This window comes from Herpailurus yagouaroundi, unplaced genomic scaffold (assembly GCF_014898765.1).
Source record: "Herpailurus yagouaroundi ecotype Mexico unplaced genomic scaffold, PumYag 161, whole genome shotgun sequence".
NCBI lineage: Eukaryota > Metazoa > Chordata > Mammalia > Carnivora > Felidae > Herpailurus > Herpailurus yagouaroundi.
In genome coordinates this window covers 16,655,948-16,681,943 of record NW_024412402.1, presented here as the reverse complement: position 1 = coordinate 16,681,943, position 25,996 = coordinate 16,655,948, and the positions used below count along the sequence as shown (strand labels likewise).

Genomic DNA, 25,996 nt, shown 5'->3' with positions numbered 1-25,996 from the left:
CCCCCCCCCCCCCCGCAGCCAGAGAGGAGAGATGGCTCTCTCTGGGGTGGCCCTGACATCAGCCAGCCATCTCTCACAGCAGCCAGAACACCAGCTGCCTTCCATTCCCCCTGTGCGGCTGGTCTCATACCGGGTTTGCTCTGACCCTCATCCCCACCTCTCAAAGGTGACTTGGGCCTGCTTCCTCCTTTGCTGCCCTCGCTCGTCTAGAACTGCGGCCCAAGTCAATGCCTTGTGAGTAGGTGGCCCTCTTCTCTCTAAAACCACATCTCGCTGCTCCTAACAAATGAACACCCTTTTTAAAAGTTGCTTTTGAGAGAAACCAACTATTTCCCTCAAATAGTTGGTTGCAGGCGACTGGAGGGCTGCTCTGGACCCTCTCACCCTCTTGAGCTGTTGGGAAGTTGCTCTCTTTACAAAGGCTTTGCTCCATAGACACAAGCCTCTGCCCGGCAGAGCTTGGGAATGAGCCAATATCATTACACTCCTTAACTGAACACCTCGCTCTGCAATGGGCCGGCAGCTTGCTTTTGCACTTACCACCTTTTTAAAGGGCAATCTGGTATCTCAGGTGAGCAGATCCAACAAGGACAGCATTGAAGCTAATGTCCTGGTCCTCTGGCCCACCTCTCTGCTTTCTAAGCAAGACCAGCTAGTCAGTTATGGACAGTTAGCCTTGACTTGGGGGTGAGAAGCACTGGCCAAGAGTTGCCTGGAGCCTGCCCTGCCCCAGCCAGTGAGGTCATCAAAAAGCATTTATTGAGGTTAAATGGGTGATGGACATTAAGGAGGGCACTTGTTGGGATGAGCACTGGGTGTCATATGTAAGACATGAATCACTGGGTTCTACTCCTGCAGCCAGGACTACATTGTATGTTAACTAACTTGAATATTAAAAAAAAAAAAAAAAAAAGAAGCATTTATTGAGCAGTTGACCATATGCCTAGCACTGTGGGTGTGGTAATAAGGAGAGGGCATGTGGAAAAAGTCTTGGACAAGGGCCCCTGTCCAGAAGAAGCTTGTAGTCTTAATGGAAGACAAGGCTGACCTACCATGTGAAACAGAGATACGTTAGTGCTCAGCAACAGAGCACCCTGCGTGCAGATACAATAGTCCTGGAGGCACTACACTCTCCAGGGGAAGAGACACCCACAGGAGAGTCCTATCCATTTCTTGAGGCCAAGTGCAGGCACGCGCTTGGCAGTGATGGGCCTATGAGCACACAGGAGGATAAAATCGGGCCTATGAAACCTTGCCAATGGTGAAACTCTAGCCAGAGCTGCCTTCCATCTCCTTTTTCGGAAAGGCAGATACACAAATACCCGAGTCCCATCCTGACGGCAAACATCTCTTACCCCCTTGCCAGCTCTTTCAGGATGAGAAATGGGCCATGATCCAGGACCCAAGGTCTGAATCACTCTGGGATTTGGTCACATTTGACCTCGATACTAATGAGCATTTACAGTTTCCACAATCACTACCTCATTTAAATCCCCCCTACCTCCTGTGACATGGGTGAGGATTATTATTCCCATGTTACAGATGAGGAGAAAGAAACCCAGGGAAGTGAGAGGCTGACCTGAAGTCATGTGTTTGAAAGCAACAAAGCCAGAATGAACCAAAGCCTTCCGTTGTGGCCAGTACCCTACCCACAATGCAACACGGACACTCTGTTAGTTTTCCATTTCTTACAGAAGCTGGCACCTGGTAGTTGGTCAGTAAATACCTCTTGAACAGCAGGAAAGCAAAAAGTTGCCCAAGTTGCCCTCAAGGCCACAGCAAGACACGTTCAGCTGTGTCTGTATGTGTGGCAGTGGGGGTGATAGAGGAAGCAGCAAAAGCCCACACGAGTGCCAGCTTCCATGGGGACGGTCACCCCAAAGCACTGAGCTGCCATTTTGAAGAGATGGTACCAAAGGACACTGAACTAGTTTTAAGTTGAAGTAACTTCTAAAACATCCTTAAAGCTCCCAACCTCTGTGAACAGCAAACATCTTTCTGACTAAAAAAACCAAACCAAAACAAAAAAAACAACAAGGGGTACCTGGGTGGCTCTGTTGGTTAAGTGTCCAACTTCGGCTCAGGTCATGACCTCACAGTCTATGGGTTTGAGCCTCATGTCGGGCTCTGTGCTGACAGCTCAGAGCCTGGAGCCTGCTTCGGATTCTGTGTCTCCCTCTCTCTCTGCCCCTCCCACACTCTCACTCTGTCTGTCTCTCTCTCTCTCTCTCTCTCTCAAAAAATGAATAAACATTAAAAAAAATAAAATAAATGAAAAAAAGAAAGTGAAAGGGGTGGGGGATGAGGAGTGGGTTGGAGCCATAAGCAGAGAGCAGGTTGTATGGTAACGAGCAGAAGGAAGTCAGTGGATAGACAACACATGAGACCAGACAGCCTTTCAGCCTGGCTCCGCATAGCAGAGTCCGTGGCCAAGTGCCACTCGATCCTCTGAAACAAGGGAAGGTGGGTCTTCCCCAGGGTCCTGAGAAGAAGAGATTGCAAGGATGCCCTTCAGCTGGAATAAAAGGCGAAGGGTCAAGCAGGGGAATCCACAGGGCCAGGCTCAGTGTGGAAACAAGGGCAAAAGTCCTCATCTGTGCAGGTGCCTGTGAGCACTGATGCACCTAGGCATGAGGGCCCCGGGCATAACAGAGGGTTTTAGGGTGCCCGACAGAAAGAGATCAAACTCCTGGTGTACAGACAATGATCCAGAAGCAGAGCCACAGGCTGGAACAAAAAGGTTACTTCACTGGTCACTTATTACTGAAATTTTTTAAATGTTGGAGCTGGTGGAGATTTTAGGGATCACTTTATAGGTGACTTGGCTCAGGGCCTAGAACACAGTAGGGTGCCCCCCCCACCCATGTTTATTCAATGAGTGGACACATGAATGAATGGAGAGAGAAGCAGAACTCCAAAACCTCTGATATTCATTATGATGTTCTGAAGTCCTAAGATATGGACCTACCTTCGGAATCATCCAGGAGAAAACCGTGCTCCCTGCGCTCGTTAATTGCCTATTAGGGTCATTGTTTGAAAACCGGTGCTCTGATGACAGTAACTCCTTGTGAATGAGAATTCAACCCGATTCTGTTTGATCGCCTTGCGTGGAGTTCCTTCCTAGCACGTGCCAGACACTGTGCAGAAGTACTTCACTGTCCCTTCCGTTCCAGACCACGAAGAAGTGGTAGTTTAGCACTCTGACAGCTTTGCTGCTGACACTGCGGCTGATGCTGCAGAGGGGGGCCAGGCTGCAGCAGGAGGTGGGCTGGCCCCAGGGAGAGGGACATGTCCTCTGCATCCTCTGGAGGCCCAGGAAACTTCTGCTTTGGACCTGGATGACCCCTGTGGGTCCTCTCCCACCTTCCCCGGAGCCCCCCAGCCCCTGGCAGCCTGCGGAGGCAGAAGGGAGGGGGTGCAAGGCTGCCACGGGGCTCCTCTCCTTGCCATTTCCTCCGCGGCTCCCTCGCTGGCCCTGTTTTTCAGACCTCTAGTAATAAAAACAAGCCAATAAAATGAACATGAAAATATATTCATTAGGATTTATAATGCTCATTAAAACTGCCTGTGTACGAAAGCATGACTTAGCTTCATATAAGTGGGAAAAAAATGCAAATTATACTGCATGCAAAGGAGATATTTCCCTAATCGTCCAATCAAATGCCAGCCCAATTATCTGTGGCCAACCCAATGGGTTAAAATTATACTCTCTCTCCTTGGACACAGTGAGGCGCCTGAAAGTGTTTCATTTTAATAAAAATGAAATCTGGACCCTGCAGAAAACCAGCTTCACTAATGACGTGTTTACACAGAGAAAGACAATTTCTAGTTAATGGTGATTACTACCGAGAACAAATTAAACTTCCTGGAGTATATGGGTTAGAGATAATGGGAACGGGGAAAAAAGTTATGGTTTTAGTGTGTGCGTGGCGGCATGGGGGAACGGGGTGACAGAGGAGGAGAGAAGCCGGGCACCTCCAGGAGGAAGCCGAGACTGCAGGGGCGCCGGGGTGGGGTGGCGGACGCGAGAGCTGGAGAGCCTGGCTGCATGGCTCGCACGGGGACCAGCCATCCAGCTCGGGCTGTGGGAGGCAGCAGATGACTCCGAGCTCTCGAAGCCCTAAGCCTGGCCACCTTCATCTGGGGCAAGGTCTCATTCTGCCTGCAAGCTCAGGCCCCCGGGAGTCCGTCACTCTTTCCTTCCCGGGAGGGCAGATGACTGGTTCCTACCACTCCCCAGTCATGGGGAACATATGCAAAGTGCTTCCTATCCCACTCCACCGGCTTGGGAGTGACAGAGCCCGGAGGCAGACATAGGCAAAGCTGAGTGAGGAAGCAAGCTTCAGATGGGTGACAGGGAGCAAAACGGACAGGAGGCAGGGTGAGAGAATGATCATCATACTGATAACACAACTTCACCCACCCTTTACTAAGTCCTTGCCATCTGGAGGGCACCATTCTAACACATTACCTATTTTTATCCTTACCTTTGGGGCAGCAACAGCATCTTCTTCCTCCTCTTTTTTAAAGCAAGAAAACTGAGGCCGAGAGATGTTACCTAACTGCCCAATGCCACATGCCTAGTAAGTGAAGAAATTGGCTTTTTCTAATCCAGATCTGATTCCAGCACCCAGGCTTCTAACCATCAGCCCACACTGTCTGGCCACAATAAATATGGAGCCCTTTACTATTGGTATCCTCCGGGCTATGAAAATGAAGCTTCCAGCTCACTGCCTGGCCCCCGTGCCCTCAACTTCCTATCCACTCCTTTGGCCACCCGGGGACACGAAGATGCTCTTTCAGCAGCAAAATCTCAGGAATTACCAGATCCCTTCTGCTCCCTGTCTCTTCTCTCCCCCACCTCCTACAACCAGGTGAGTCAGGGTAGGGAGGTGGGAAGGGAGCCAGGATTCCTCCAGTGCTGAGCTTTAATGTATGTTCTTTTGTAAACAAGAACAATCATTTGTGAACAGGCCCAGATGCAAACAGTCCCCAAATCAGGAATTCCAGCTCAGAGGCGCAGAATAATACAGCTTTGGGGAAGATTTAATAATAGTAAAATTAAAATTGTAACTGAAGCATAATGAAGAATGTGGTACAAACAGGCACTGGAAAGGGAAAAAAAAAAACCTTACACAGATTAGCCCCTATGGAATAGTGATTGGTTGAGAGCAACAGTAAACAATGCACAGAAATGCAACTTAATTATCTCGCAATTCTTAACATTCTACCAAAGCCACATGGAAAGCTTTGATGTTGGCAGTGGCAGCAGCAGCAACTCCTCTCTCTCCCCGGCTCCTGAAGGAAGATCATTACTAAGAAATTTGCAACCACTCTGGCAGCTGAGCCTGAGAAGAGCAGCGGGGTTTATCTGCTGAGAAGCCAGGAAGTGGCCAACCACCTGGGAAGAAAGCATCTCTCCAGGGCTACGGAGTCAGGGGATTGGTGGACGAAAAGGGGGCTCTGAGGACTGCGCACAAGGATCAGGATGCTGGTGGGGGAGGCTCAGCGGACAAGCAATCTTCAGAGCTAAGTGGACAGGCCCCTTGGGGAGCCTGGGGTCTGTCAGCCCCAGGACTGGCTTAGGGAGCACCGGGGTACTTGCTGGATGGAATCTGGCCTGGTCTCCTCTCCCCTACCCCAAATACACACACACACACACACACACACACACACACACACACACACACACACAGTACAACCTGGTTGAGAATGTCTTTGCTGTTCCTGGGTTTGTCCCTGAGGTGACCAGCCAGGGTTCAGGGCAGTGGGGGAAGAGACCCAGAGGAAGGACACTTTGTTCTGAGTCAGATGTCTCTTTTAAGGATGCTTCTTTTTTTTTTTTAATTAAAAAAAATTTTTTTTCTAACGTTTACTCATTTTTTGAGAGACAGAGAGAGACAGAGCAGGGGAGGGGCAGAGAGAAAGGAAGACACAGAATCTGAAGCAGGCTCCAGCCCAGACCCTGATGTGGGGCTCGAACTCACGAACCACGAGATTATGACCTCCACCAAAGTCAGACCCTTAACTGACTGAGCCATACAGGTGCCCCTAAGGATGCTTCTGATCAACGTCTGAAGAGATAGATTCAGTGGATTCCCACATCCAGAAACCCAGCCCCAACACTCCAAGGCCTGGCTTCCTCTAATCCTGAACTTGCCCAGGAACATAGCACTCCAGCCACTAATACATTTCCTTCCTCTTTGGAGCTCTCCTTTACTCTTTGTGAATGGTGATTCCTGGAAAAGGAAGATTTTCATCTGTTTGGTTGGTTCATTGGTTAAGTACAGTCTTGCCTAGAGACAGGGGGATGGGCAAGATGACCTCTTGTGGTCTCAGTCATACACAGGAACATAAGAAATCGAAACCGTGGACCACGAAGTCTAGGTTTGCTCAGATTCTTGCCTTGTCTAACCTCCTAGGAAGGCTCCAGATTTTGTTTAGTTGAGTCCTGAAGCACAGCAAGACTGAGTCCCATTAATCCCTAATCATGAGATGATGGCCTGGGAGGTCCCAGCCCCTTGGTAATGGGGTCCTAGAGTGCCAGTCTTGGGGCCACCCACTCAAGGCCTCCCCTGATGACTGGACACAGGGTCACATAAATCCAAAAGAAGTCTTTAATCCCTAGACAAAATAGTCAAGGCAAACAGGTGCCCAGATTGCTGAGGGGCCTGGGGAGAAGAAAAAGGTAGTTTTTCCCTGCATAGGAAATAGGGGTGCTGTTGTGGCCCCCCAGCAGTAGCCACTGCCCTGGAATGAAGTATTTTCTGTGGTTCCTCAGGACTGCAGGTTTCACTCCTGTCATTCTGGAAATCGGTTCCCGGGCAGGCCAAATTCCCCCATTTCACAGATGGTGGATTCCAAGTTGAAATGGAGGGAGGCCACTGAGACCGACAAAGGAACCTAGAGAAAACAGAGGGGCCTAGACTGGACCCTTAACCGCCACTGGGGGCTGGGGGCTGGAGGGGAGAGGCAATCTCAGTGTTGATACATTTATTTGGGATGTTGAGCTTTAGAGACTCTGGCACGTTAGAGATGTGCAGACTCACCAAAATCCTGCCCCTAGCAGGGCAGTGTCTAGAAGTGAACAAAACCTGCCCCCTAGTTTCCACCCCCACCTTCACCACCCCCTAACCTCCCAACTGGTTCATCTGTGGCCTACCACCCTGAACATGATGTCCACAACCCCTATCTCATTCTGGAAATATCTGGCTTATGTAGGGTTCATTGCCCAGCCCTTGTCCCCACTAAAATATCAATTCCTCCAGGGTAGTGGGAGTGTTAGCTCAGCGACGTGGTCAAAGTGCTGGGCACACGGCAAGCTCTCTGGGGCCAACGGGCTAGGCTCACTGTCATCCCCATCTTCCCTTTCTCAGTCTCACCTCGGGGGTGGCCTGGTCTCATCTAAACCACGGGGCCTCAAGAATGAGTGAGGCTGGAACTTGGCCCATGAGGGGATGTGGGACAAAGAGAAGTGCTCCTAGGGTCTGGGAACTTAATGGAAACACACACAAAGCGCCCATGGGGTAGGCACCAGGCATGGCTCTGAGTCCTCAGCATGGATTAGCTTGTTTCATTGTCACAAGGTGGGTTTTGATACTGCCAAGTCTGCTAACTGGCCGTGTGACCTCGGGATACTTACTTCCTCTTCTGGGCGTTATTTTCTCAGCCATCTGTAAAAGGAAGAAGACTGGAGACTCATCTAGAAATACGTGCTGGCCTGTAAATCCTGAAAGGACGGGGGCTGTGTATTCACTGTCACAGTGTCATGATCTAGCACCATGCCTGGCACACGGTAGGTCCTCAATAAATGTCTATGAAAGGAACAAAGTAATGTTCTATCTGGCACGGTTGTAGGATCCTAGATTGCCCATTGTTCTGCAGCACACAGGTCAGTTTCTCATTTCCCTTGGGCTCAGGAGGCCTTGTCTATTGTTTCCAAAAGCTTCAGGGAGACCTCAGACTTGGAATTCACTGTGTCCTCAGTGAAACGGAGGCAGGAACACCCAATGCAACCCTGGAGCTGGAGGAAGAGAGAGCCGGCCAGAGCGGGCAGAGAATTTTGTGTTGCCCAACTTAGAGGAGAGGTAGTATCACAAAGTGATCATGATCCGACACAGGGTACAGATCTTCAGATGAGCCTGCCATGCTGGACAGGGCAGAGTTGATGGTTTTTTTCATCTTACAGATGCAGAAGCTGAGGCTCAGAAAAGGTAAGCCACTTGCCCAAAGTCACGCAGCTACGTAGTGACCAAGACCCCCAGCTTCCTCTGTTTTCCTCACTGCCCTCAGACCACAGCCCTGATTCCTCTGGCTGAGGAGAGAGCTGCTGAAAAGGTGGCCCCTCGCCTCCATCCCCCAACCGAGGGCAGAATCTCCTATCACCCCATCGCAGCCTTGGAGGAAAGACAATCAGAGTGAGATGTGGGGAGATGGAGAACTATTGATTTTTGCACTTGAATATTTAAAGATGCATTTTATTTTTTGTAAAAAGCTGCTTGGCAATCGCCCTGGTGCTAAATTTTTGCAGATGTCAGACGCGTCCACCTTTTCACTTCAGTTGCCTAATAGCACAAGTGGTTGCTGCCTTCGTTTGTTTGTTTCCTTGGGGTGTGCTCTCTTCAGTCCCGGGAGCCCCAGGAAGCCTGGTGTTACATAAGCACCTCATCAGAATAAACATCCAGCTAGTCGGGCTGCTTCCTTTGGTCCTCCCACCCTGGAGGAGCGCTTACCTCAAGCCCCACATTTTCCCAGAGTGCAGACGGAGAGTTTTGTTCCTGACAGCTGCCCCCTTATTACCAGGGGTCGCCCTGAGGAGTCAAGCTCCATCTGGAGCATCTCTGGGCATCTTGTCCCTCCCGTAATGGACAGGGGACAGGGGATCTCCTTTACTCTCACCCCAGGCTCCCTCCTAAGCATCCTGGCATCCCTGATAGCATTTATTTATTCATAGAAAACCTGCTGCGTGCCAGGCCCTGTGCTGGGTACCAAGAATATAAATAGGAGTAAGCCTAGATCCCTTCCTAGGGAAAAACCAAAGTAGAGCTGAGGTGACAGACGCGCAAAGAAAGAACTACAAATCGGCAGCTGTAATTGAGAAATGTATGTATTCTGGGAAGCAGGGCACAAGGAAGTGCTGGCTCCGCCCAGGAGTCAGTGGCATTTGCACAGGGCTTTGAAGGACACGTAGGAGGGAAGGAGTGAATGAAGGACTTGGGATGCATAAACTGAAAAAAGTAATACATAACAGGAGGTGTGAAAAGCAGTAGGGAAAACAGCATGTGGAGGGCTGAACCGAGCCACTTCTCCTGGCACTGGGTTACCCCCGGACCGGCTCTGGTCCGTCCAGACTCCCTCTTTCCTTGACTCAGAAAGGGAAACTACAGGCTGGGGAGCCCTGGTAGCCTGCCGACTTCACCTCCTTCAGCCTCCACGCCCACCTCTTCGGAACAGAGCCAACAATAACCTCTGCCTGATAGGACTGTTGCAGGGAGTAAAGGAGATACTGAGCGCTTCGGACAGACGGACATAGTAGGCCTTGATAAACGTAGGAATCATTATTACTGCTTTTGTTACTATTACCACTACTGTTGCTGGCAGGCTTCCAGGGACCTAAAAAAAAATGTCTCGGAGGCACCAAAACACTTCTGGATATACTCGATTCTCCACATGGTGAAAGATTAAATTCTTCACTTCCAACCCAAACATATCAGGAAGGGCCTTCCTACTCTTTCTTGATGATGAAATGAAAGACACTTTAGAAGAGGCAGCTTTTTATCACGGGAGCTGCTTGGGCAATACTCAAAGGCCTCGTAGAGGTTCTGTTGCCTGGGACAGAAGTCAGAGCCAATAGGTGACCCATTTGGCTCAAAGCTTCGTGCATACAGGTGCGTTAAAGGGCTCTACAGAGGTGACTGTGCAGGAACCCTTAAAGGAGTGAGCTGACCCCCACACGCAGCCCACAGGCCCTGCCGGAGAAGGCGTGGGGGTCCATGGCTGTCGCTGGGGACAGTGACGAAGCTGCCAGCATCTCCTGGGATTTGGGCCCGGTAGCCCCACATCCCGGGTAACCGCGTGGACTCCTCATGGAGTGTAGTGTCGCATCCTGGTTTCCAGGACCCCTCCACACACCTTTACCCCACTGCCCAAGCCAGGAAAGGGGACCTCACCACCACGCCCACTCAAGCCTGTCCTTTCTCCACCTGTAACACCTCACAAATTTATACAGCGTTCTCCTTCTCCACTGCCGCTTCCTGCAGGTGTGGCATTGGTGTCTCTTGCAATAGCTTCCCCAAAGGCCTCCTTGCTTTTTTTTTTTTTTTTTTCTTTTTCTCCTGTCTTCTTCCAATCCATTCTACACACCGAAGCAGGAGTGATCTTTCCAAGACGCACATCTGGCCAAATCAATCCCCTGCTTAAAAACCTCTTCTGCATACCACAGATCCCTCGGTAGCCTGGCACTCAAGGCCTCCCATGGTCTCCAGCCCCACCTCTCACAGCAGCCTCTGTCCCACACAGTGCTCCTGTCAGATGGGAGAGCCTGCATTTCTCCCCTCCTGCCAAGCCCTCCCTAGCTACTGACGTTCCCTCAGCTTTGAGAACTTCCGGCCACTCCCTGGATTCTTGGCTAACTCCTCATCCTTCAGGTACCAACTCCGACACCCCCCTCCCTCGAGGAACCTTCCTTGACCCCACAAGATTTTATTAGGTGCCCTCCTTGGGGCTCTCAGAGTGGTCCCCCCTTACCTGATCATAGCACTTAACATAGCGTACTAGAAGTACCTGCTTACCTGTCATCAGTCTCTATTCTCTCACTGTGCGCTAAGCTCCAAAAGGGTATCTTCCCATCCCGAAAAATCCCTGAATATAGCGGGCAATAAACATTTGTTCAGTGAAGAAGAAATGAACACATAAGTGAATAAACAACAAATGAATGAATGAATGAATGAATGACTTAGGACACATAAGCTGAAAAAAATTACATAACAGGAGGTTATCCCCATGGTGGAAGCTGAGCACATAATGCAGGAGGCAGAGATACAGGATGGAGGCATTGAAGAGGCTGGGGGGGCTGACCCAGCAGGCGAGAAGCAAGAGAAGCAGGGAGAGGCCCTCGCAGAAAGGCAGGGAGGACATCTGAATAAGCCGCCCCTTTCCATCCGGCTCCAGAGCCCTGCACCCCAACTGCGTAAATCTCAGCTATCTGAGAAAAGAGTTTCACCAATAAGGAGACTTACACTATTTCATAAACTTTCTTTAAATTAAAATCAGGCAACGCACACACATACACATATACCCCACAGACATCTTCGTCGCTGAAAAGTTGCTCCCTATAAAATAAAAGAAGCTGTTTAAATGTCTTCCTTCCAAGCTAGCCCCACAGAGCTGGAGCTGAGAATACATTAGCCTTTAATGAAGTGAGACTCTCATCTTCCAGGAGACACCTCATTTAGCGCAATTGTTTCAGAGCCATTACAGAAAGACAATTACAAGGAAGCGGGGAGAGTAATTGGAAATGCTGGCAGGAGTTGGGCGAAATGATAATAAATAAAAATATTCAACCTAATAAGCTTCCAGGAGGGGGTGGGATGAAGAAAATCAACATAATTAGAACTGAACCTTAGCAAGGAAAAACAGACAGCAGGGTGGCAAGTGCTCAACTTGTACAGGAAGAAAGAAGTCACATGCAGCCCAAGATGATTCCGGGCCGCGGGGCTGCTGGCCCCTCCGGAAGCTGCTAGAGGGCGGAGGGATGCCCACAGCCCAGAGCTGTCGGGATGCTGCTCCTGGCCACAGAAACCCGGGTGTGTGGAAAAGGCAGGCCCAGCCTGGTGGGGCCGGGGTCCTCCATGCATGGGAAGGAGGCCGAGGGAGGCCGAGCAGGGAGCACGGCCTGAGTCCGGACTCAGTCACTGCCAATCTCTGGTTCTGCCTCGGCTTTCTGGGCTGCACTTTTCTCATCGTAACTCGAGGGAGGCAAACTATAAGATCCATAAGTGTTCTGCCTGTCTTCCGTGAAGGCTGTCTCCCTCTATAGGTGTGTCTTCCTCTCGGGTTCACTCCTTATCTGATGGGCCCCCTGTCTGGTTCTGAAGTTTCAACACGGGAGCCTAGAAGTTGCATTTAGAGAGTCAGGCTAAGCATCATTTATATAAAAATCATTCCTGACCCCACTCTGCTTGGCCCCAGGGGGCAGTGGCCACATCCTGCTTGCTGGGGCCCTGCCTGTTGTTGGGTCCAGCACAGCTCCTGGAACACAACTGTATTTGTTGATAGCTACATCTTTCCCTAAAAGGCTCAGAGTACTGTCTGGGGCATTTGCAGAGGAAATGGTATGAGGCCTGGGATTTGTTTCAAAATAACCCCAATGAACAAGGAAGTGCTGATTTACATTATGATTTCTTACTTGGCTGTTTCAGAAAAAAGGAATGTAAGTAAATTGAAGTCAGGGCCCTCAGATCTGTCACCTGGTACCTAGCTCGGGACCTGGTACACAGTAGCCACATACTTATTTTCTTGTAGCATAATGGGTCTCTAGTAAATATATTCAATATGTTGACCGGGAGTAGACAGCAGAGCATTAAACTGAAATCAAAATGTAAAATTTTGAAAGATTCTCCCATAGTCTCAATCAATTCAAATAAATATAATTCAAACTGCACTTAATTCACTGAAAGTCTATAATATGCCTGCAATGTGCCAGGCCCTGGAGATCCATAGGGGAATAGGATCCCAAGTTACTTTCCCTAAGGAATTTGCCCTCTAGTGAGATTCAGGTTGTAAATGTGAGGTCATGCTAGGGGATGGGACATGTGTCCAGGGACACCAGCAAATATGCATTAGTCTCTCCTCTTAGTGGGACAGTGATGCAAGTCATGGTCCTCACACAAGTTTCCAAGTTTATCAGTAAAAAAATGTTTTGAATGTTTATTTATTTATTTTTGAAGGGGGTGAGAGGCAGAGAGAGAGAGAAAGAGAGAGAGAAAGACCAAAATCTGAAGCACGCTCTGTGCTGTCAGTACAGGGCTTGACATGGGGCTCAAACCCATGTACCATGAGATCGTGACCTGAGCTGAAGTCAGACGCTTAACCGACTGAGTGACCCAGGCACCACATCAGTAAAAAATTTTAATACACCTTCAATATGGATATATATCAAAAATGTGTGTGTGTGTGTGTGTGTGTGTGCACATGCGTATTAGACCTACTGCTCCACCAATGTATGACATGCTTACGGCATACATTAAAAAATGGAAATCTAGACACGATGAGATTAAAAAAAAACACCAATAAAAAAAGTTATAATATTTTATTCTCCTATTCCAGTGGCTATCTTGCTTATTCTGTTTTGGAGACTTTACGTGTAGCATATCAGTGTCCTGGGACTCCACAGGCCTGCCATAGAGAAGTAATTCCAGTCTGCTTAGTAAACCAAGCAGAATTTAACACCTGCTTTTCTCTTGCTGGCCATAGCATCCAGTTTCCAGTAACTGGTGACAAATGTGCCTCCAGGTCTGTTAGAACCCTGGAACAGAAAAGTCAAAGCAGAGGATGAGGGAAGAACCCCAAAACCCCCTGCTGAGAGAAACCAGGAGTAGTCCTGTTCATTCAACCATTTGGCAGACACTAACTATAAATCCAGAATGTGCCAGGTACCATGGCAGGTACAGTGTGGGCTACAGAGCATCAGCCATGAACCCTGTACTGACCCACGTTCATGGAGAAGGACAGTATTTCCGCAAATACTTAGGATGCAAGTAGACACTGGTCAGTGTCAGTAGCTTCAGGCCAGGCATCTAAGACTTGTGTGGAAGAGGTGGCATGGGACCAGGGAAGATGGGCCGGGTTTGGCCATGCAGAAAGAGGAGACAGACTTTCCAGGAAAAGGAAATGTCTGTAACAAATTCACAGGGGCAATAAATTAAAGGGGTCATTCTTCTCTGCCTATCCTCAGTTCCATCTGGAGATCCCATATCCTGAGGCCAGGTGGGAAAGAGAATGCTTCCCAGAACTGCAAGTAGAAGAGAACTGCTCTCTGACGGAACACCCTGGAAACTAGATCGTGAGGCCTGCTGCCATGCCAGCCTCCCTTCAAACATGCTAGTGGTGTGTCCAACAAAACAAGCATTTATTGAGTGCCAAAGGCTAATGGGAGAGAAAGCCAGTCTAGTGATGGGCATTCTCTTCTGTGAGGGATAAACTGAGCATGAGCTGCCTACAGGCAAGGCAGAACAGAGGACTCCTGAAGCCCATGCTAGTCCTGGGATGCCACACTTTGGACTCTTAGCCCCCGGAGACCGAGGCATGTCTAGTAAAGTAAAGGCATCTCTGTAATTAAAGTACAGTGTGATTAAATAGTCACAGAAAGGTGCCCAGTGTGCACCAGGAGCTCAAGAATGATAAACCCTGGCTGGGATGTGGTCACAGACATACTTACCACCAAGAAACTGCACTCTAACCAGGTAAGCAAGGGAAATAGAGAGCATTCTAGGCAAAGAGAACTTCGTGTGTAGAATTCGAGAAGCACAAGAGAGCACAGAAACTCTGAATCCTGCTGGTAAAGGCATATGGTCATAGGATCCAGCCAATCCAAGAAGGCAGGAACTGCTGGGGCCCTGGGAGGAGAGAGAAGCCCTGGGAGTCACTCTTAGGCTGACCCTGCTGTGCCTAGAGCTGGGTACCACACACAGTCGGTGCTTAATAAATGTATGTAGATGGTAAATTGTCATCTCTAGGAAGTAGGAGCTGAGATAAGCAATTCATTCTTATAAAGCCCCAGGCAGGACCACATGCTGAGATGCATTTATTAAAGTCTTTTGATGAGCGAGGGAGGGAAGTGAAAAGGGAGGAGGAAGAGCTGGGACAGGGGATGCCTGTCATCATCTTGACAGAGCACCGCCCTCCACCCATCCAGGAGCAGGCACAGGGTCTCAGAGGGGAAAGTAGACAGGAGCCATGGAAAAGAAAGGAAAACTAGCAATAATGTTCTAAGTTCCGGAGCAGGGTCGAGCATGCCTATAATTTCCCGTAATTTTCCCAACGATCCTATAAGATGGGGTTTTTATTACTCTTTAACAGATGGGGAAACTAAGTAAGACATGGTTGGCGGAGGGAGAGGAAGCTCAAATCGGTTGGACACTATTCTTCCAGATCCTTCCCAGACCACAGAGTGGGTAAGGCAAAGAGAAGACAGAGATGGACACCAGCTGGTGGTCTTCAGCCCTGGGTCCTGCTGGCCCCAGGATGTCCCCAGTTGGTGAGAAACTGCCCCAGAGCCCAGGCCGTAGATGGCCAGCAGCCCTCTAGGACCTGGAAGGTTCTCTCTTAAGGGCAGTTCGTAAGGACCCTTAGTAGCCACAGCCACAGCAGCCTCCCATCCCCTTCTCACCCTGGTCCCTTGCTCCAGCCTTGACTTAATATTTTACATATCCAGAAAGCCGGCCCCTGCCCTATGAAATCCTGGGGACCTCTCCAGGCCCTGACATAGTTCCCCTCCCAGGAGTTGGGAGCCCAGGGTTCCATTCCAGCTTCTACCAGCAAACCCTCAGTGGCCTGAGGCAAGTTGTCAGCTCCTTTTGAGCTCAGTTTTCCCACTCAGTAACTAAAGAGCTTGAGCTCAAGGATCTCTAAGGTCCTTGAGCATCCTGTGAGCCTCTTCCTCAATACCCCCCATCCCCCATCACCCGGCTTCTCCTTTTGCTCCCTGCCCCACCCCCACAAAAGCCAGGAGTCTCTTCCCTCAGGTGAGTCACCTGCAGGCTGAGCAACCCATCATAGGACCCAGGAACCACAGGTGATGCCATCCCATCAGAGAGGGCTAGGAACCTGGGGTAGGTGGGGAACAACCAGCGCCTCTGCACAGCTTGGCCAGGGCGTGCTGGCCGCCAGATTTGAGGAGGTGACAAGGTCCTTGATTCAAAGTCAATCCCAGCTGCTTCATCTGAGAGAGATGTCCGAGTACAGCGGGAAGCACTGTCTTCAGAGTCGTGCAGACGTGAGTTCACTGCTCCTCTTTCTAGCTGTGGGACAATGGTGTGTTGCTTAACCTCTCTGATTATGCCTGGCTCCCTCATTTGTTCTGTTATTAGAGGACTTGTCTCAGAGGGTTGTGGGGAGGGTTACAACAGATAATGCGTGAGAAGCGCTGATGCAGCACCTGTCACACAGCGGAAACTATTCTTCTTCAATGCACCCGACATTAGTAGAACAGTAGGACTCCCGAAGTACTTGACAATCGTGGGAATCACATGGTATGGAGAAGAGAGCTGCCACCCACACTCAGCCAGTCACCAAGGCTGAGCAGTTTCATGATAAAAAAAACAAACAACAGGGGCGCCTGGGTGGCGCAGTCGGTTAAGCATCCGACTTCAGCCAGGTCACGATCTCGCGGTCCGTGAGTTCGAGCCCCGCGTCGGGCTCTGGGCTGATGGCTCAGAGCCTGGAGCCTGTTTCCGATTCTGTGTCTCCCTCTCTCTCTGCCCCTCCCCCGTTCATGCTCTGTCTCTCTCTGTCCCAAAAATAAATAAAAAACGTTGAAAAAAAATTTAAAAAAAGCAAACAAACAAACAACAAACAACAACAAAACAAGCCTTCCAGCAGGAAAAGGCTCCCCCAGGGAGAAACCCAGGTGGGTCACTTGAATGTGATACACTTTTTTTTTTTAATTGGGTTTAAAGTTACAACACAACAGCAGTGAACTCCTCCTGCCTCCGCAGGTACTTAGGCCCAGGTGGGGATCAGGGGCATTAATTAAACTCACTCAACCTCCCCCACAAGACCGGTGGTCTTGGGCCCCTTGATGCTTCTCTCCGTGTAGTCTCCTGCGCCAGAAAGTCACTCTTCCGCCCACAAACTCCAGCCTGGAGAAGGATCCACCTTGTGGACCAACCTCCCAGGCACCCTCAGACACCCACCCCGAGACGCCCACCCCAACCTAGCCTAATTCGGTCCTAAGTATTCCTAAGGTGCATTCCAATTTCCCGCTGTAATAAATGGCACAGAATGCAAATGGGGGTGGATGTGGGACACAGATGTTTGCACTAATTTAATTGAGGGAACACCTTGGATTAAACACTTTGCAAAACACTCACAAATAGGTTCAGTGCATTCGGTAATGAAAACGCTCCCAGCCCCCTGGCACTTGGCTGCGGCTGCCTGGGGCTCCAGGAGAGCGGCTGGGAGTGGGAGAGTGTGGGGGAGAGGCCCAGAGCAGGGTGGAGACAAGATGCCTCCAAACACAGGGAGAGAAGCAAGGGAGCCAGTTCCTAGGAGGGCTTCCAACAGATTTTCCACCAGCTGGGGCTGATTCCACCAAGAGAAAGAATCTGGAAGGGTTGAGGAAGGAGGTAGGCAGCACCTGCCTCCCCATGTGGGTAACTGCTCACCTGTAGGGGTCAGCAACAGGCAGGTGCCTCCGGGTCCTGAGGCCTCAGCTCTAACCTGGAGGCCTCACCGCCCACCTGGCTGACGGCCAGTCACTTACCTGTACAGGACTGAGGTCCCCAGGCCCAGAAACCCCATGGAAGATCAGCCTATTCAACATCTGGGGCATGAAAGTGGGTGGAAAATAGCTCTCAGAAATTTGGGGGTTATTTGCAAGGCAGTGCTCATTTCTCTGATGCTTCTTCCTCATCTTCCCCTACAGACTTGGGGCTTCAAAAGCCTGGGGCGCCTGGGTGGCTCAGTCGGTTAAGTGTCTGACCCTTGATTTTGGCTCAGGTTATGATCCCAGGGTTGTGAGATAGAGCCCTGCATCGGGCTCCACACTGAACATGAAGCCTGTGTAAGATTGTCTCTCTCTCTCTCTCTCTCGCCTGTCTCCCCTGCTTGTGCTCTCTCCTCTCTAAAAATTAAAAAAAATTAAAAAAAAAAAAGCTCAAATCCTGGGCATCTACCAAATCCCAACCCTCCCCTTCACCTTTCACCGTCTAGCCATCCATCCCCTTAGCTCTGGGGCTGCAGGGAAGAAGCCCTCCTCTGTCCTAGAAGTGCAAGCTGAGGCCAGGGAGGCAGATATTAACAGTCCCAGGGACACTGTGATAAATGCCTTCAGAGAGGCAGACTTGGTAGCCTGGGAGCCTGGGGACAGTGCGGCCACTTGGCGGCATGAGAGGGTCAGAAGAGGGTGGAGAAAAGGAGACAAGCATTACTGCCAGAGGGAACAGCATTTGCAAAGATAATGAGGCATAGAAGTCTAGGCAATTTCAGAGACTCAGGAGAGACCTTTGTGTGGGTCCACTTGGGAGACGGGTGGCATGAAGTGAAGATGGACAGTTTTCACCAGCCCCTGCCTCCCACCCTAGCCCCTTGAGAGTTCCCACAGCTGGGCAAACCTGGAATCAGTTCCTATAATGATTGCTCTGTAAATCTCAGAGTTCAAATCAGGCCAGGATGGTTTTATATTCTTGAAAACAGAATCCCTAATTTTCAGACACAATGATCACTTCAAGTGTAATAACCATTATAATAACAACCTCTTATACTTGCATAGTGCTCCATAGTTTATAAACCACTTTCACAGACCTCTTACGATCCTCTACCAACAGCCCTTTGAGAAAGATAGAATAGGTAGTTTCAGTATTCTCACTTTCTGGATGAGAAAATTGATCCCAAGGTCTCAGCAACACAAATAACAGTACTAAGGCTCAAAGTCAGGTCTAACTAACACCAGAGTGCATACTTGTGCACTCATTCAATCATTCAGCCATTCAACCATTCAGTGCATCCCGGAGCACTGGTTGAACACCTATTATGTACCAAGAAATACTTCAGACTCAGAGCATCGAGAGCACGGTGGGCATATTAAGATGAATAAAAGCCTAGCTGCAGAGAAGCACCCTGACAGATGTATCTGGACCAATAGGAAAACACCAGGGCAAAAAGCAAAGCACTGAAACTCAGGAACCAAGACAAACACAAAGCCGCTCTCTACAAACACTGCCTCGCTCACTCACATGCACACACATGCTCACTCACACACACTCACATGCTCACTCACCTGCAGCCTGCACGTGCACATGTAACATACACATACCCTTATCACACGTGAAGATAGGAGCCATTTCTCTTGGACCGTCCCCATGCTCCCCAGCACGGAATGCAGACTCCTCCACACCTGACATCCCCACCGCTAGTTGGGTAACAGTCCAGATCCAGGGAGAGGCTGCCCCGTGGGGTCTAAGTTTCTCCCCACCCTATAGCACACCACAAAGACATACAGGCGTTCCAGCACTGTGTGAGCCCTGGTGTCATGGGCAGCAAGGATGTGATACACTTCTAGGGTGGATGGATTGACGGATGGATGCATGCATGGGTAGATGAATGGATGGAAAGATGGATGGATGAAAGGATGGATGGATGCATGCAAGGGTGGATGAATGGGTATATGGATGGATGGAAGGATGGATGGGTGGATGGATGGATGCATGCATGCCTGGGTGGATGAATGGATATATGGATGGATAGAAGGATGGATGGAAAGATGGATGGATGGATGGATGGATGGAAGGATGGATGGATGGATGGATGGATGGATGGATGGATAAATGGGGAGAGATACTGGAAAGCATAGCTTTTACCTGCCTAGAGGTAGATCCTGTTGGGACTCAGCCAGTGGGCCCAGTGACAGCTGACCACTGCTTTGCTTCCTGATGTGGATATATTAGTCTCGGTTCCCTCAGCAAAACCAATCCCCACCTCACAGGATCTATGTGAGGATGTGTGACAGGAGGTGCTGACACACGTAGTGCATGAGCTAGCCCACAGAGGTAGTGCCTCCCCACCCAGGAAGTAAAGGTAATGGACAGGCAACTTTGCAGAATCTCAACAGAAATCAGTCTCCTGACTTCCTACTGCCATTGTACGTCCTGGGGCTTCAAGGACTTACCAGGGAGTACCTCTCCATCACCCCACCCTCTTCTCCTAGGTGCATTCATTCCTTTTTTCATTCAACCAACCTTGTAGGGTGCCTGTTATGGTCAGGCCTTGTTCTAGGTACTGGGATAGGAGAAGAATAAGATTCAGTCCTTAACTTGGATAGACAGACAAATAACTATATTTAAGGTCCTATAATGACATAGATGAAAAGAAGGAGTGCAGCAGTATTTCACAAAAGCTGGGGGAAGCTCCATAAGGAGATAGTCATAGAGGAGATATGTGAGCTGGGTATTGCAAGAGGAACAGGGGTTACCAGGTCAAGGAGATTCCAGAAAGAGGAAATGGCAAGTGCAAAGGCACTGAGGTGTGAAGTTATACAGAGTATCTGAGGGGAACTGAGCAACTAGGTGTATTTGGGGTATCAGGAGTAGGAATGTGCTCATGTGTCTGAGTGTCTGTAAGTAACAGGGAAGAAGGAACAGCATGGGGGGTAGGAGATGAAACTGGAAAAGTAGACAGGGTTGAGCTGTGAAGCCCACGGTAAATCAGGCCAAGTAGGCTACGGTCAGCAAAGCACCACTGGGGATTGCAGGGCACAGGCGTGACTGGCCAGATACAACAGTCTTAATTAGGCTCCCACTATTCAGGCGCAGCACTAGGCTCCTCCATATATAGGAGGTTATCCTTGGCCGACTCTGATGATAAATGAATTTGATGAGGTATTCTCCTCTTTGATTGACGCAATTATCCCTGGAGAAATGGTCAGTTTGGGAGCGATTTCTCCTCTCCGAAGAGCCAGACTGGCTGGCTAACGGCAAGAGCAAGGGGAGGGTTCCCACATGGCCACCATCCCTCTACCACCACTGCCACCACCACTGCCACCACCACCACCACGCAGTACTTGGAAATCCCTCGCGATCTCCTGGGGATTTGGGAAGAACTTGAGAAGGGATAACAGCAGAGGTGACAGGAGCCAGAGAGGAAGAAAAAAAGGAGGAAATCCCTCCGGTGGAACAAAGATTTATGAGTCTGCGCTTCTACCCAACAGGACAGAAAGGCCGGGTGGGTGGCGGCAGCCAGCTTGTAGCTCCCAAACCCTCAAAGCTTCTCCAGTCCTGCTCACAGCAGGAAGTCTCTCCCTCCCCTTCTTCCTCTTCTCTCCCCTCCCTTCCTTCCCTCCCCTCCTTCTCAGCTCCTCTCCAGAAAGGTTTATGGAGAAGACTCCAAATAGCCCCCTCTCCTGCAGGCATAGTCACACCAACTGAAAGGAGATTTAATTAGCAAAATCTCGTTAGGCAAACGAAATTATCCGTAAGACAATACTCCTCTGGACAGGGGGTATGATTAAACAAAGCCATTAATTGAGAGAGTCGCTTTGGCAGCTCCCCGGATGCATTCATCTCTGGGCAGGCTCCACTTTGCCTCCTTGGGCCAGCCAGAACAGACTCTGCCTCCTCCCGCCGGCTCCACCCGCTCCCCCACTTCATCTCCGCTCTTGCAGAGCCCCTCAGTTGGGGCTGCAGACCTCGGCATCTCATCAGCGGCCGCTCTGCCGCCAGATTCCTGCTAAAGTGCCTTGATTGCATAATGTCTATTTGCATAATGTAAATTGCAATCTCCTAGCTCGGGAGGCAGGAATCACAGAACAGCCATTATTTTTTACCACTCCACAAAAATTCTACATTTAGAAAGCAGATTTGCAGCTCAGAAAGCCGTATAAATCTGAATCCGCCAGAAACGCCATTAAATCACACCAATTAAGCCGGACCAACGAAGAGCCCCTGTCACTGTTCTCTGCACACTCAAGGACTCCCAGCCCAGATGGAGGCCACGAGATACTGGAGGCTATGGCAGTGGGGCTGGGCACAGGAGCCGCAAGAGGCAGGGAATTCTGTCTTACAAACCTTAACACACCCCCCATAGGCCTTTGCAACTGCCCCAATCAAGATTTGGAGGAGAAAGGGCGAGAGGCGGGTAGAACTAGTGTGAGTTATTTCTGAAAGAGGACTTCAGCTACCTCCATTTCGATCTCAGTCTGTACTTCCTAACTGATTAAGTTCTTTCCAGCTCATCTCTTAACTCAAACGACCCTGTGCACAAAGCATCCCGTGATGGGAACCAAAACTACCCCCTCAAGCAAGAACAACTGTGCTGACACCAGCAAGACTCCTGTGATTGACCCCAAGACAGTGATGGACCTGACCTTTACCGCCCACCTGCGTGTACCCACCGACCTTTGTCCCACATTTTCCTTATGTTCTTATTTTCAGCATTGTGGAGCCGGTCTTTGAGATGCTGGGCCACTGTCTTCCTGGTGTTGGCCTCGCTGAAATAAATGCCTTTCTTATGTCACCACCGCTCCTCTCCCTGCCTGTGAATTTCATCAAGGGCCAGTGGCTGAACTCAGTCTGTTTGGGACCCCCACGCCAGGTGCTCTGGCACCCCTGTGTCCCAGCTACATTTCTTAAGCTCATCACCTGATTGGGGGTGGGTGCACTCACTGTCTCTAGACTTTTCAATTTGTGGAGCGGGAGATCTCGAATCAGGAAGAGGTCGGCACCTTTAGCAGAGGTAATGGAGAGATCTAAGGTGTTTCACACTTGGGCAAAACATCCATGCCTTTAGCAGCTCTTTAATGACTTTTCCTCTCTTCTCCCAAGTCCCCTCCAGCCAAGTGAAAGAAATGGTAGGAGAAATCCTGCTCACACTGGGCGGGGCTAGAATCTGAGCGCTCTTTACAAAGCTGTTTCCTAGGGGTCACTGGGGAGAGAGATGAGTCACAAGGTGCCTGGAAAGGGGCATATTCCCTCTGACAACTACATAAGATCCCAGCTTCCCTGCAGCCAGCCCTAAATCTGGTTACTCTTTTGCCTCTTTATTGCTCATTCAATATTCATTTGTCAAAGGGCAAGATGCTAATGTGTATTATTAAAATATCAATAGTTTATGAGTGAACTTTTATGGAGGATACAGTTAAAGGAGAGATTCTTGACCATCCCTGTCAGGAGCAATGGAGAGGGACAATCTTTCCAACTCCACTTTTTATTTATTTACTGGGTGGATGAAATGACTGAACCGTTTTTTGAGTAGCCATTGTGTGCCAAGAATGGCTTTAGTGCTTTCGCATGCTGGCTTCCCTCCAGTCCCCACAGCAGACCTGGGAAGCGTAGACAATCCCATCTCCATTCTGGACATGAGGGCTCTGAAGCCCAAGCAGATATGCCTGGGTCACAAAGGTGCTAAGCCAGGATCCAAATGCATTTTGGGGCTTCAGATCCAATCCCCCCACCTCCAAGTTGGAGCCTTGAAAATACAAATGATCTTTACGTTTTTATCAGTTCCTTCACTTGTCCAAATTAAACTTTAGTTTCCTGACCTACATTTCCCAACTCCAGCACCTTTTTATCAAAACCAAGCCCCCTTATCCCTCTCCTCCCTGTTCCCACCCTTTCAGCATTAGCCATTCTCATATCTCAGCCCTTTGGAGAAATGAATTGGTTGTTTCCACTCTTCTGTTGCTTGAGTTTTGTTTCTAAACTCCTCTTAAGTCACAACAAGGCATCCAGGCACTCAGATTCTCTTCCAAAATTCAGCTGCATCCATGTCAGTAAAATGACAAAGGAAAGGGGGTCTGGTCCCTTAATGGCACAGGTCATAATGTGTGGCAGAAGGGCAGGAAAAAGAGAGGACATGGGGATCAGATAGGAAAGGCTGCCCAGATTTCCCCAGTCCTCTACAGAGCCCCAGTAGCCTCTTAAGTCCTGATTTTTGGCTGAAACCTCCCCCAGCTTGGAAGGCCATTGAGTTGGGGGTGTGGGGAGCCTTGAATGAAGGCTCTAGGCTTGAGAAATCCTTGGTCACAGATCTAAGTGTCCCACCATACCTGGCACCTCAAGCTGTGAGTTGCAAACTGGACTACTTTTGCGGAAATGGACGCTAATATGGAAGCTTCCGCCAGCTGCAGGAACTCCGAACTCCAGCATGTCCTTGGGGCGTCCCGCTTTGGGAGGAAGCCTAGCCTGGCTTCTCGGGGGGAGGGTCTTTAAACCCAGACATTCCGTGACATGAGGGACAGTTTGATGCCCAAGGATGGGCGTTTCTTCAGCCTGTCTGTGGAAATTATGAGGCTATACTATGTCAGACTCGCCAGGTACCAGTCGTGGTAGATTGTGCTCTCCAAAGATGGTTGCAACAGCATATATCCCATCCCTATCTCCTCCTTTCATGTGCTGTTGACACTCATCCTTCGAGTCATGATGGCAGGGATGTCTATGTTCCCTTCTTTGAATTGAGGCAGGCCTGTGTAACTGCCCCACCCAAGAGAACATGGTGGAAGTAATGCTGCTTGACTTCGGCAATGCAGCTCCCACCTGGCTCTTGTTCTCATTCAGGGTGCTCCCTTCCTGGCATTCAGCCGCCATGCTGAGAAGGAGCCCAAGCCACCTGGAGCAGTCACGTGGGCCTGGCCGGCAGGCCCAGCTAACATCTCAGCCAACCGCTAATATTAGCCCCCCGAATTATAAGTGAATGAGCCTTCAGTTGATTCCAGCACCCAGCTTTTCACCTGCCTCAGCCGAGATCCCAGACCCAGCGGAACAGAGACAAACTGTCCCTATCGTGCCCTGTTTGAATTCCTGGCTCACAGAATATGCACATAAAAAACACTGTTAAGACACTAACTTTTGGGGTGGCTTGTTACACAGCCACAGTAACTGGAACACCGCTGGAATGAAACAGAATGTTTGCCGCTTCCCTCTCAAATCCAGCCTTCACAGGTCTTCACTCAGACTATTCCCTCCTCAAGTGGCCCCAGGCCCTCTGAGCCCACCCCCCCCACCTTCCTTCCAAAAGGCAGGGTCCTCATGCTCTTATCTCTCAATGCAGGTCCAAGAGCGTGTTCCTAAGTGAGGGGGCTTCCCCTGGACACGTGTGGGGGGCCCTCGGCCACAGGGAGGGAACATGCACATCTTTTCCCCCACTCTCCACTCTCATTAAGGTTCACGCTCAGCTTGCTTCTCTCATACTTGACTTGACTTATGAGGCCCCTTTAACCTCCAGTGCGAGGAGACAAGATTCTCACCAAGGTCTATCTACGCTGGCTCCCCCAGTCCCCGGCTGCATCTCCCAGGTAGGCTTTCCCGGAACAGGATGGAGGGAGGCACCCTTCCCTGCCCACCCCCCACCTTTCCCCTCCCACTGGGGCCCGGGGATCCGACCACTCCAGAGCCTGGGCTGTGGAGGAGGTGCCCTGGGAGCCGCAGCCCGTCAATCACAGAGGCGACCAGCACTGAATCGCAGGCCATTAGGCGGGAGGGCCGGCGCCCTGCTCACTCACCGGGCAGCCATCGGCAGGATGTTAGACGATCGCATGGCGGCCATTCTTATGATTTATTCAAATACTCATTACAGTCAATCTATTTTTACACAGAGGTGAAGATGTGCACTGATAACGGTTAATCATTTATAATTCCATGGACTGGTTGGAAGCCAATGTACTATCAAAGGCGCGGCAGCAGCCCAGCCTCCGGTAGCCCCAGAAGCGGGGTGGGGAAACTACATAGCCCGGGCGACCCAGTCTTCTGGCTAACATCTGCTGAGCAGAGACCAGGTTGAGGGTGCAGTGGGAACACGGAGACCCCGGAATCCCAGACTGCCCTCCAGGAGCTCACAGCCCGGCTGGGGGGCGCGCAGGAAGATGCCGGTCAGGGGGGAGGTTGCCATGTGAGCACAGAAGAACTTCAGGAGAGGGAGAAATCACTTCTAGCTGGACTTACTAAAGAAGGGTTCGTGGAGCAGGCTCGACTTAGGCTGGGTCCTGCAGGTGGGTAGACTTTTGCCAAGCGGGAGAGCCAAAATGAGCACGTGAGCTTAAGGTGGTGTTATCATTGCCACCAGCAGTGTCCCCCTTCCCCTCCCTCATGCCGCCCTAGAAATCAACCAGGTGTCAAAGCCAGTGTGGGCTTTCCCTGACTCCCCAGCTTAGCCCACAGATGACAATGGCTGGGGTCTGGGTTGGCCTTGCAAACTCAAGAGTTTCCCTCTCCAACACTCATGACACACATAACACATCAGGTCCACCTTAATGCACAATCAATAAAGTCTAATTAAATAGGATGTCATA

At 50.1% G+C, this 25,996-nt stretch overlaps 1 protein-coding gene across 4 annotated transcripts in view; it reads right to left on the bottom strand.

The window, feature by feature from the left end:
- The window catches only part of PKNOX2 (PBX/knotted 1 homeobox 2), a 280,016-nt gene that overhangs the window by 167,355 nt on the left and 86,665 nt on the right, over window positions 1–25,996 (bottom strand). The window lies entirely within an intron of this gene.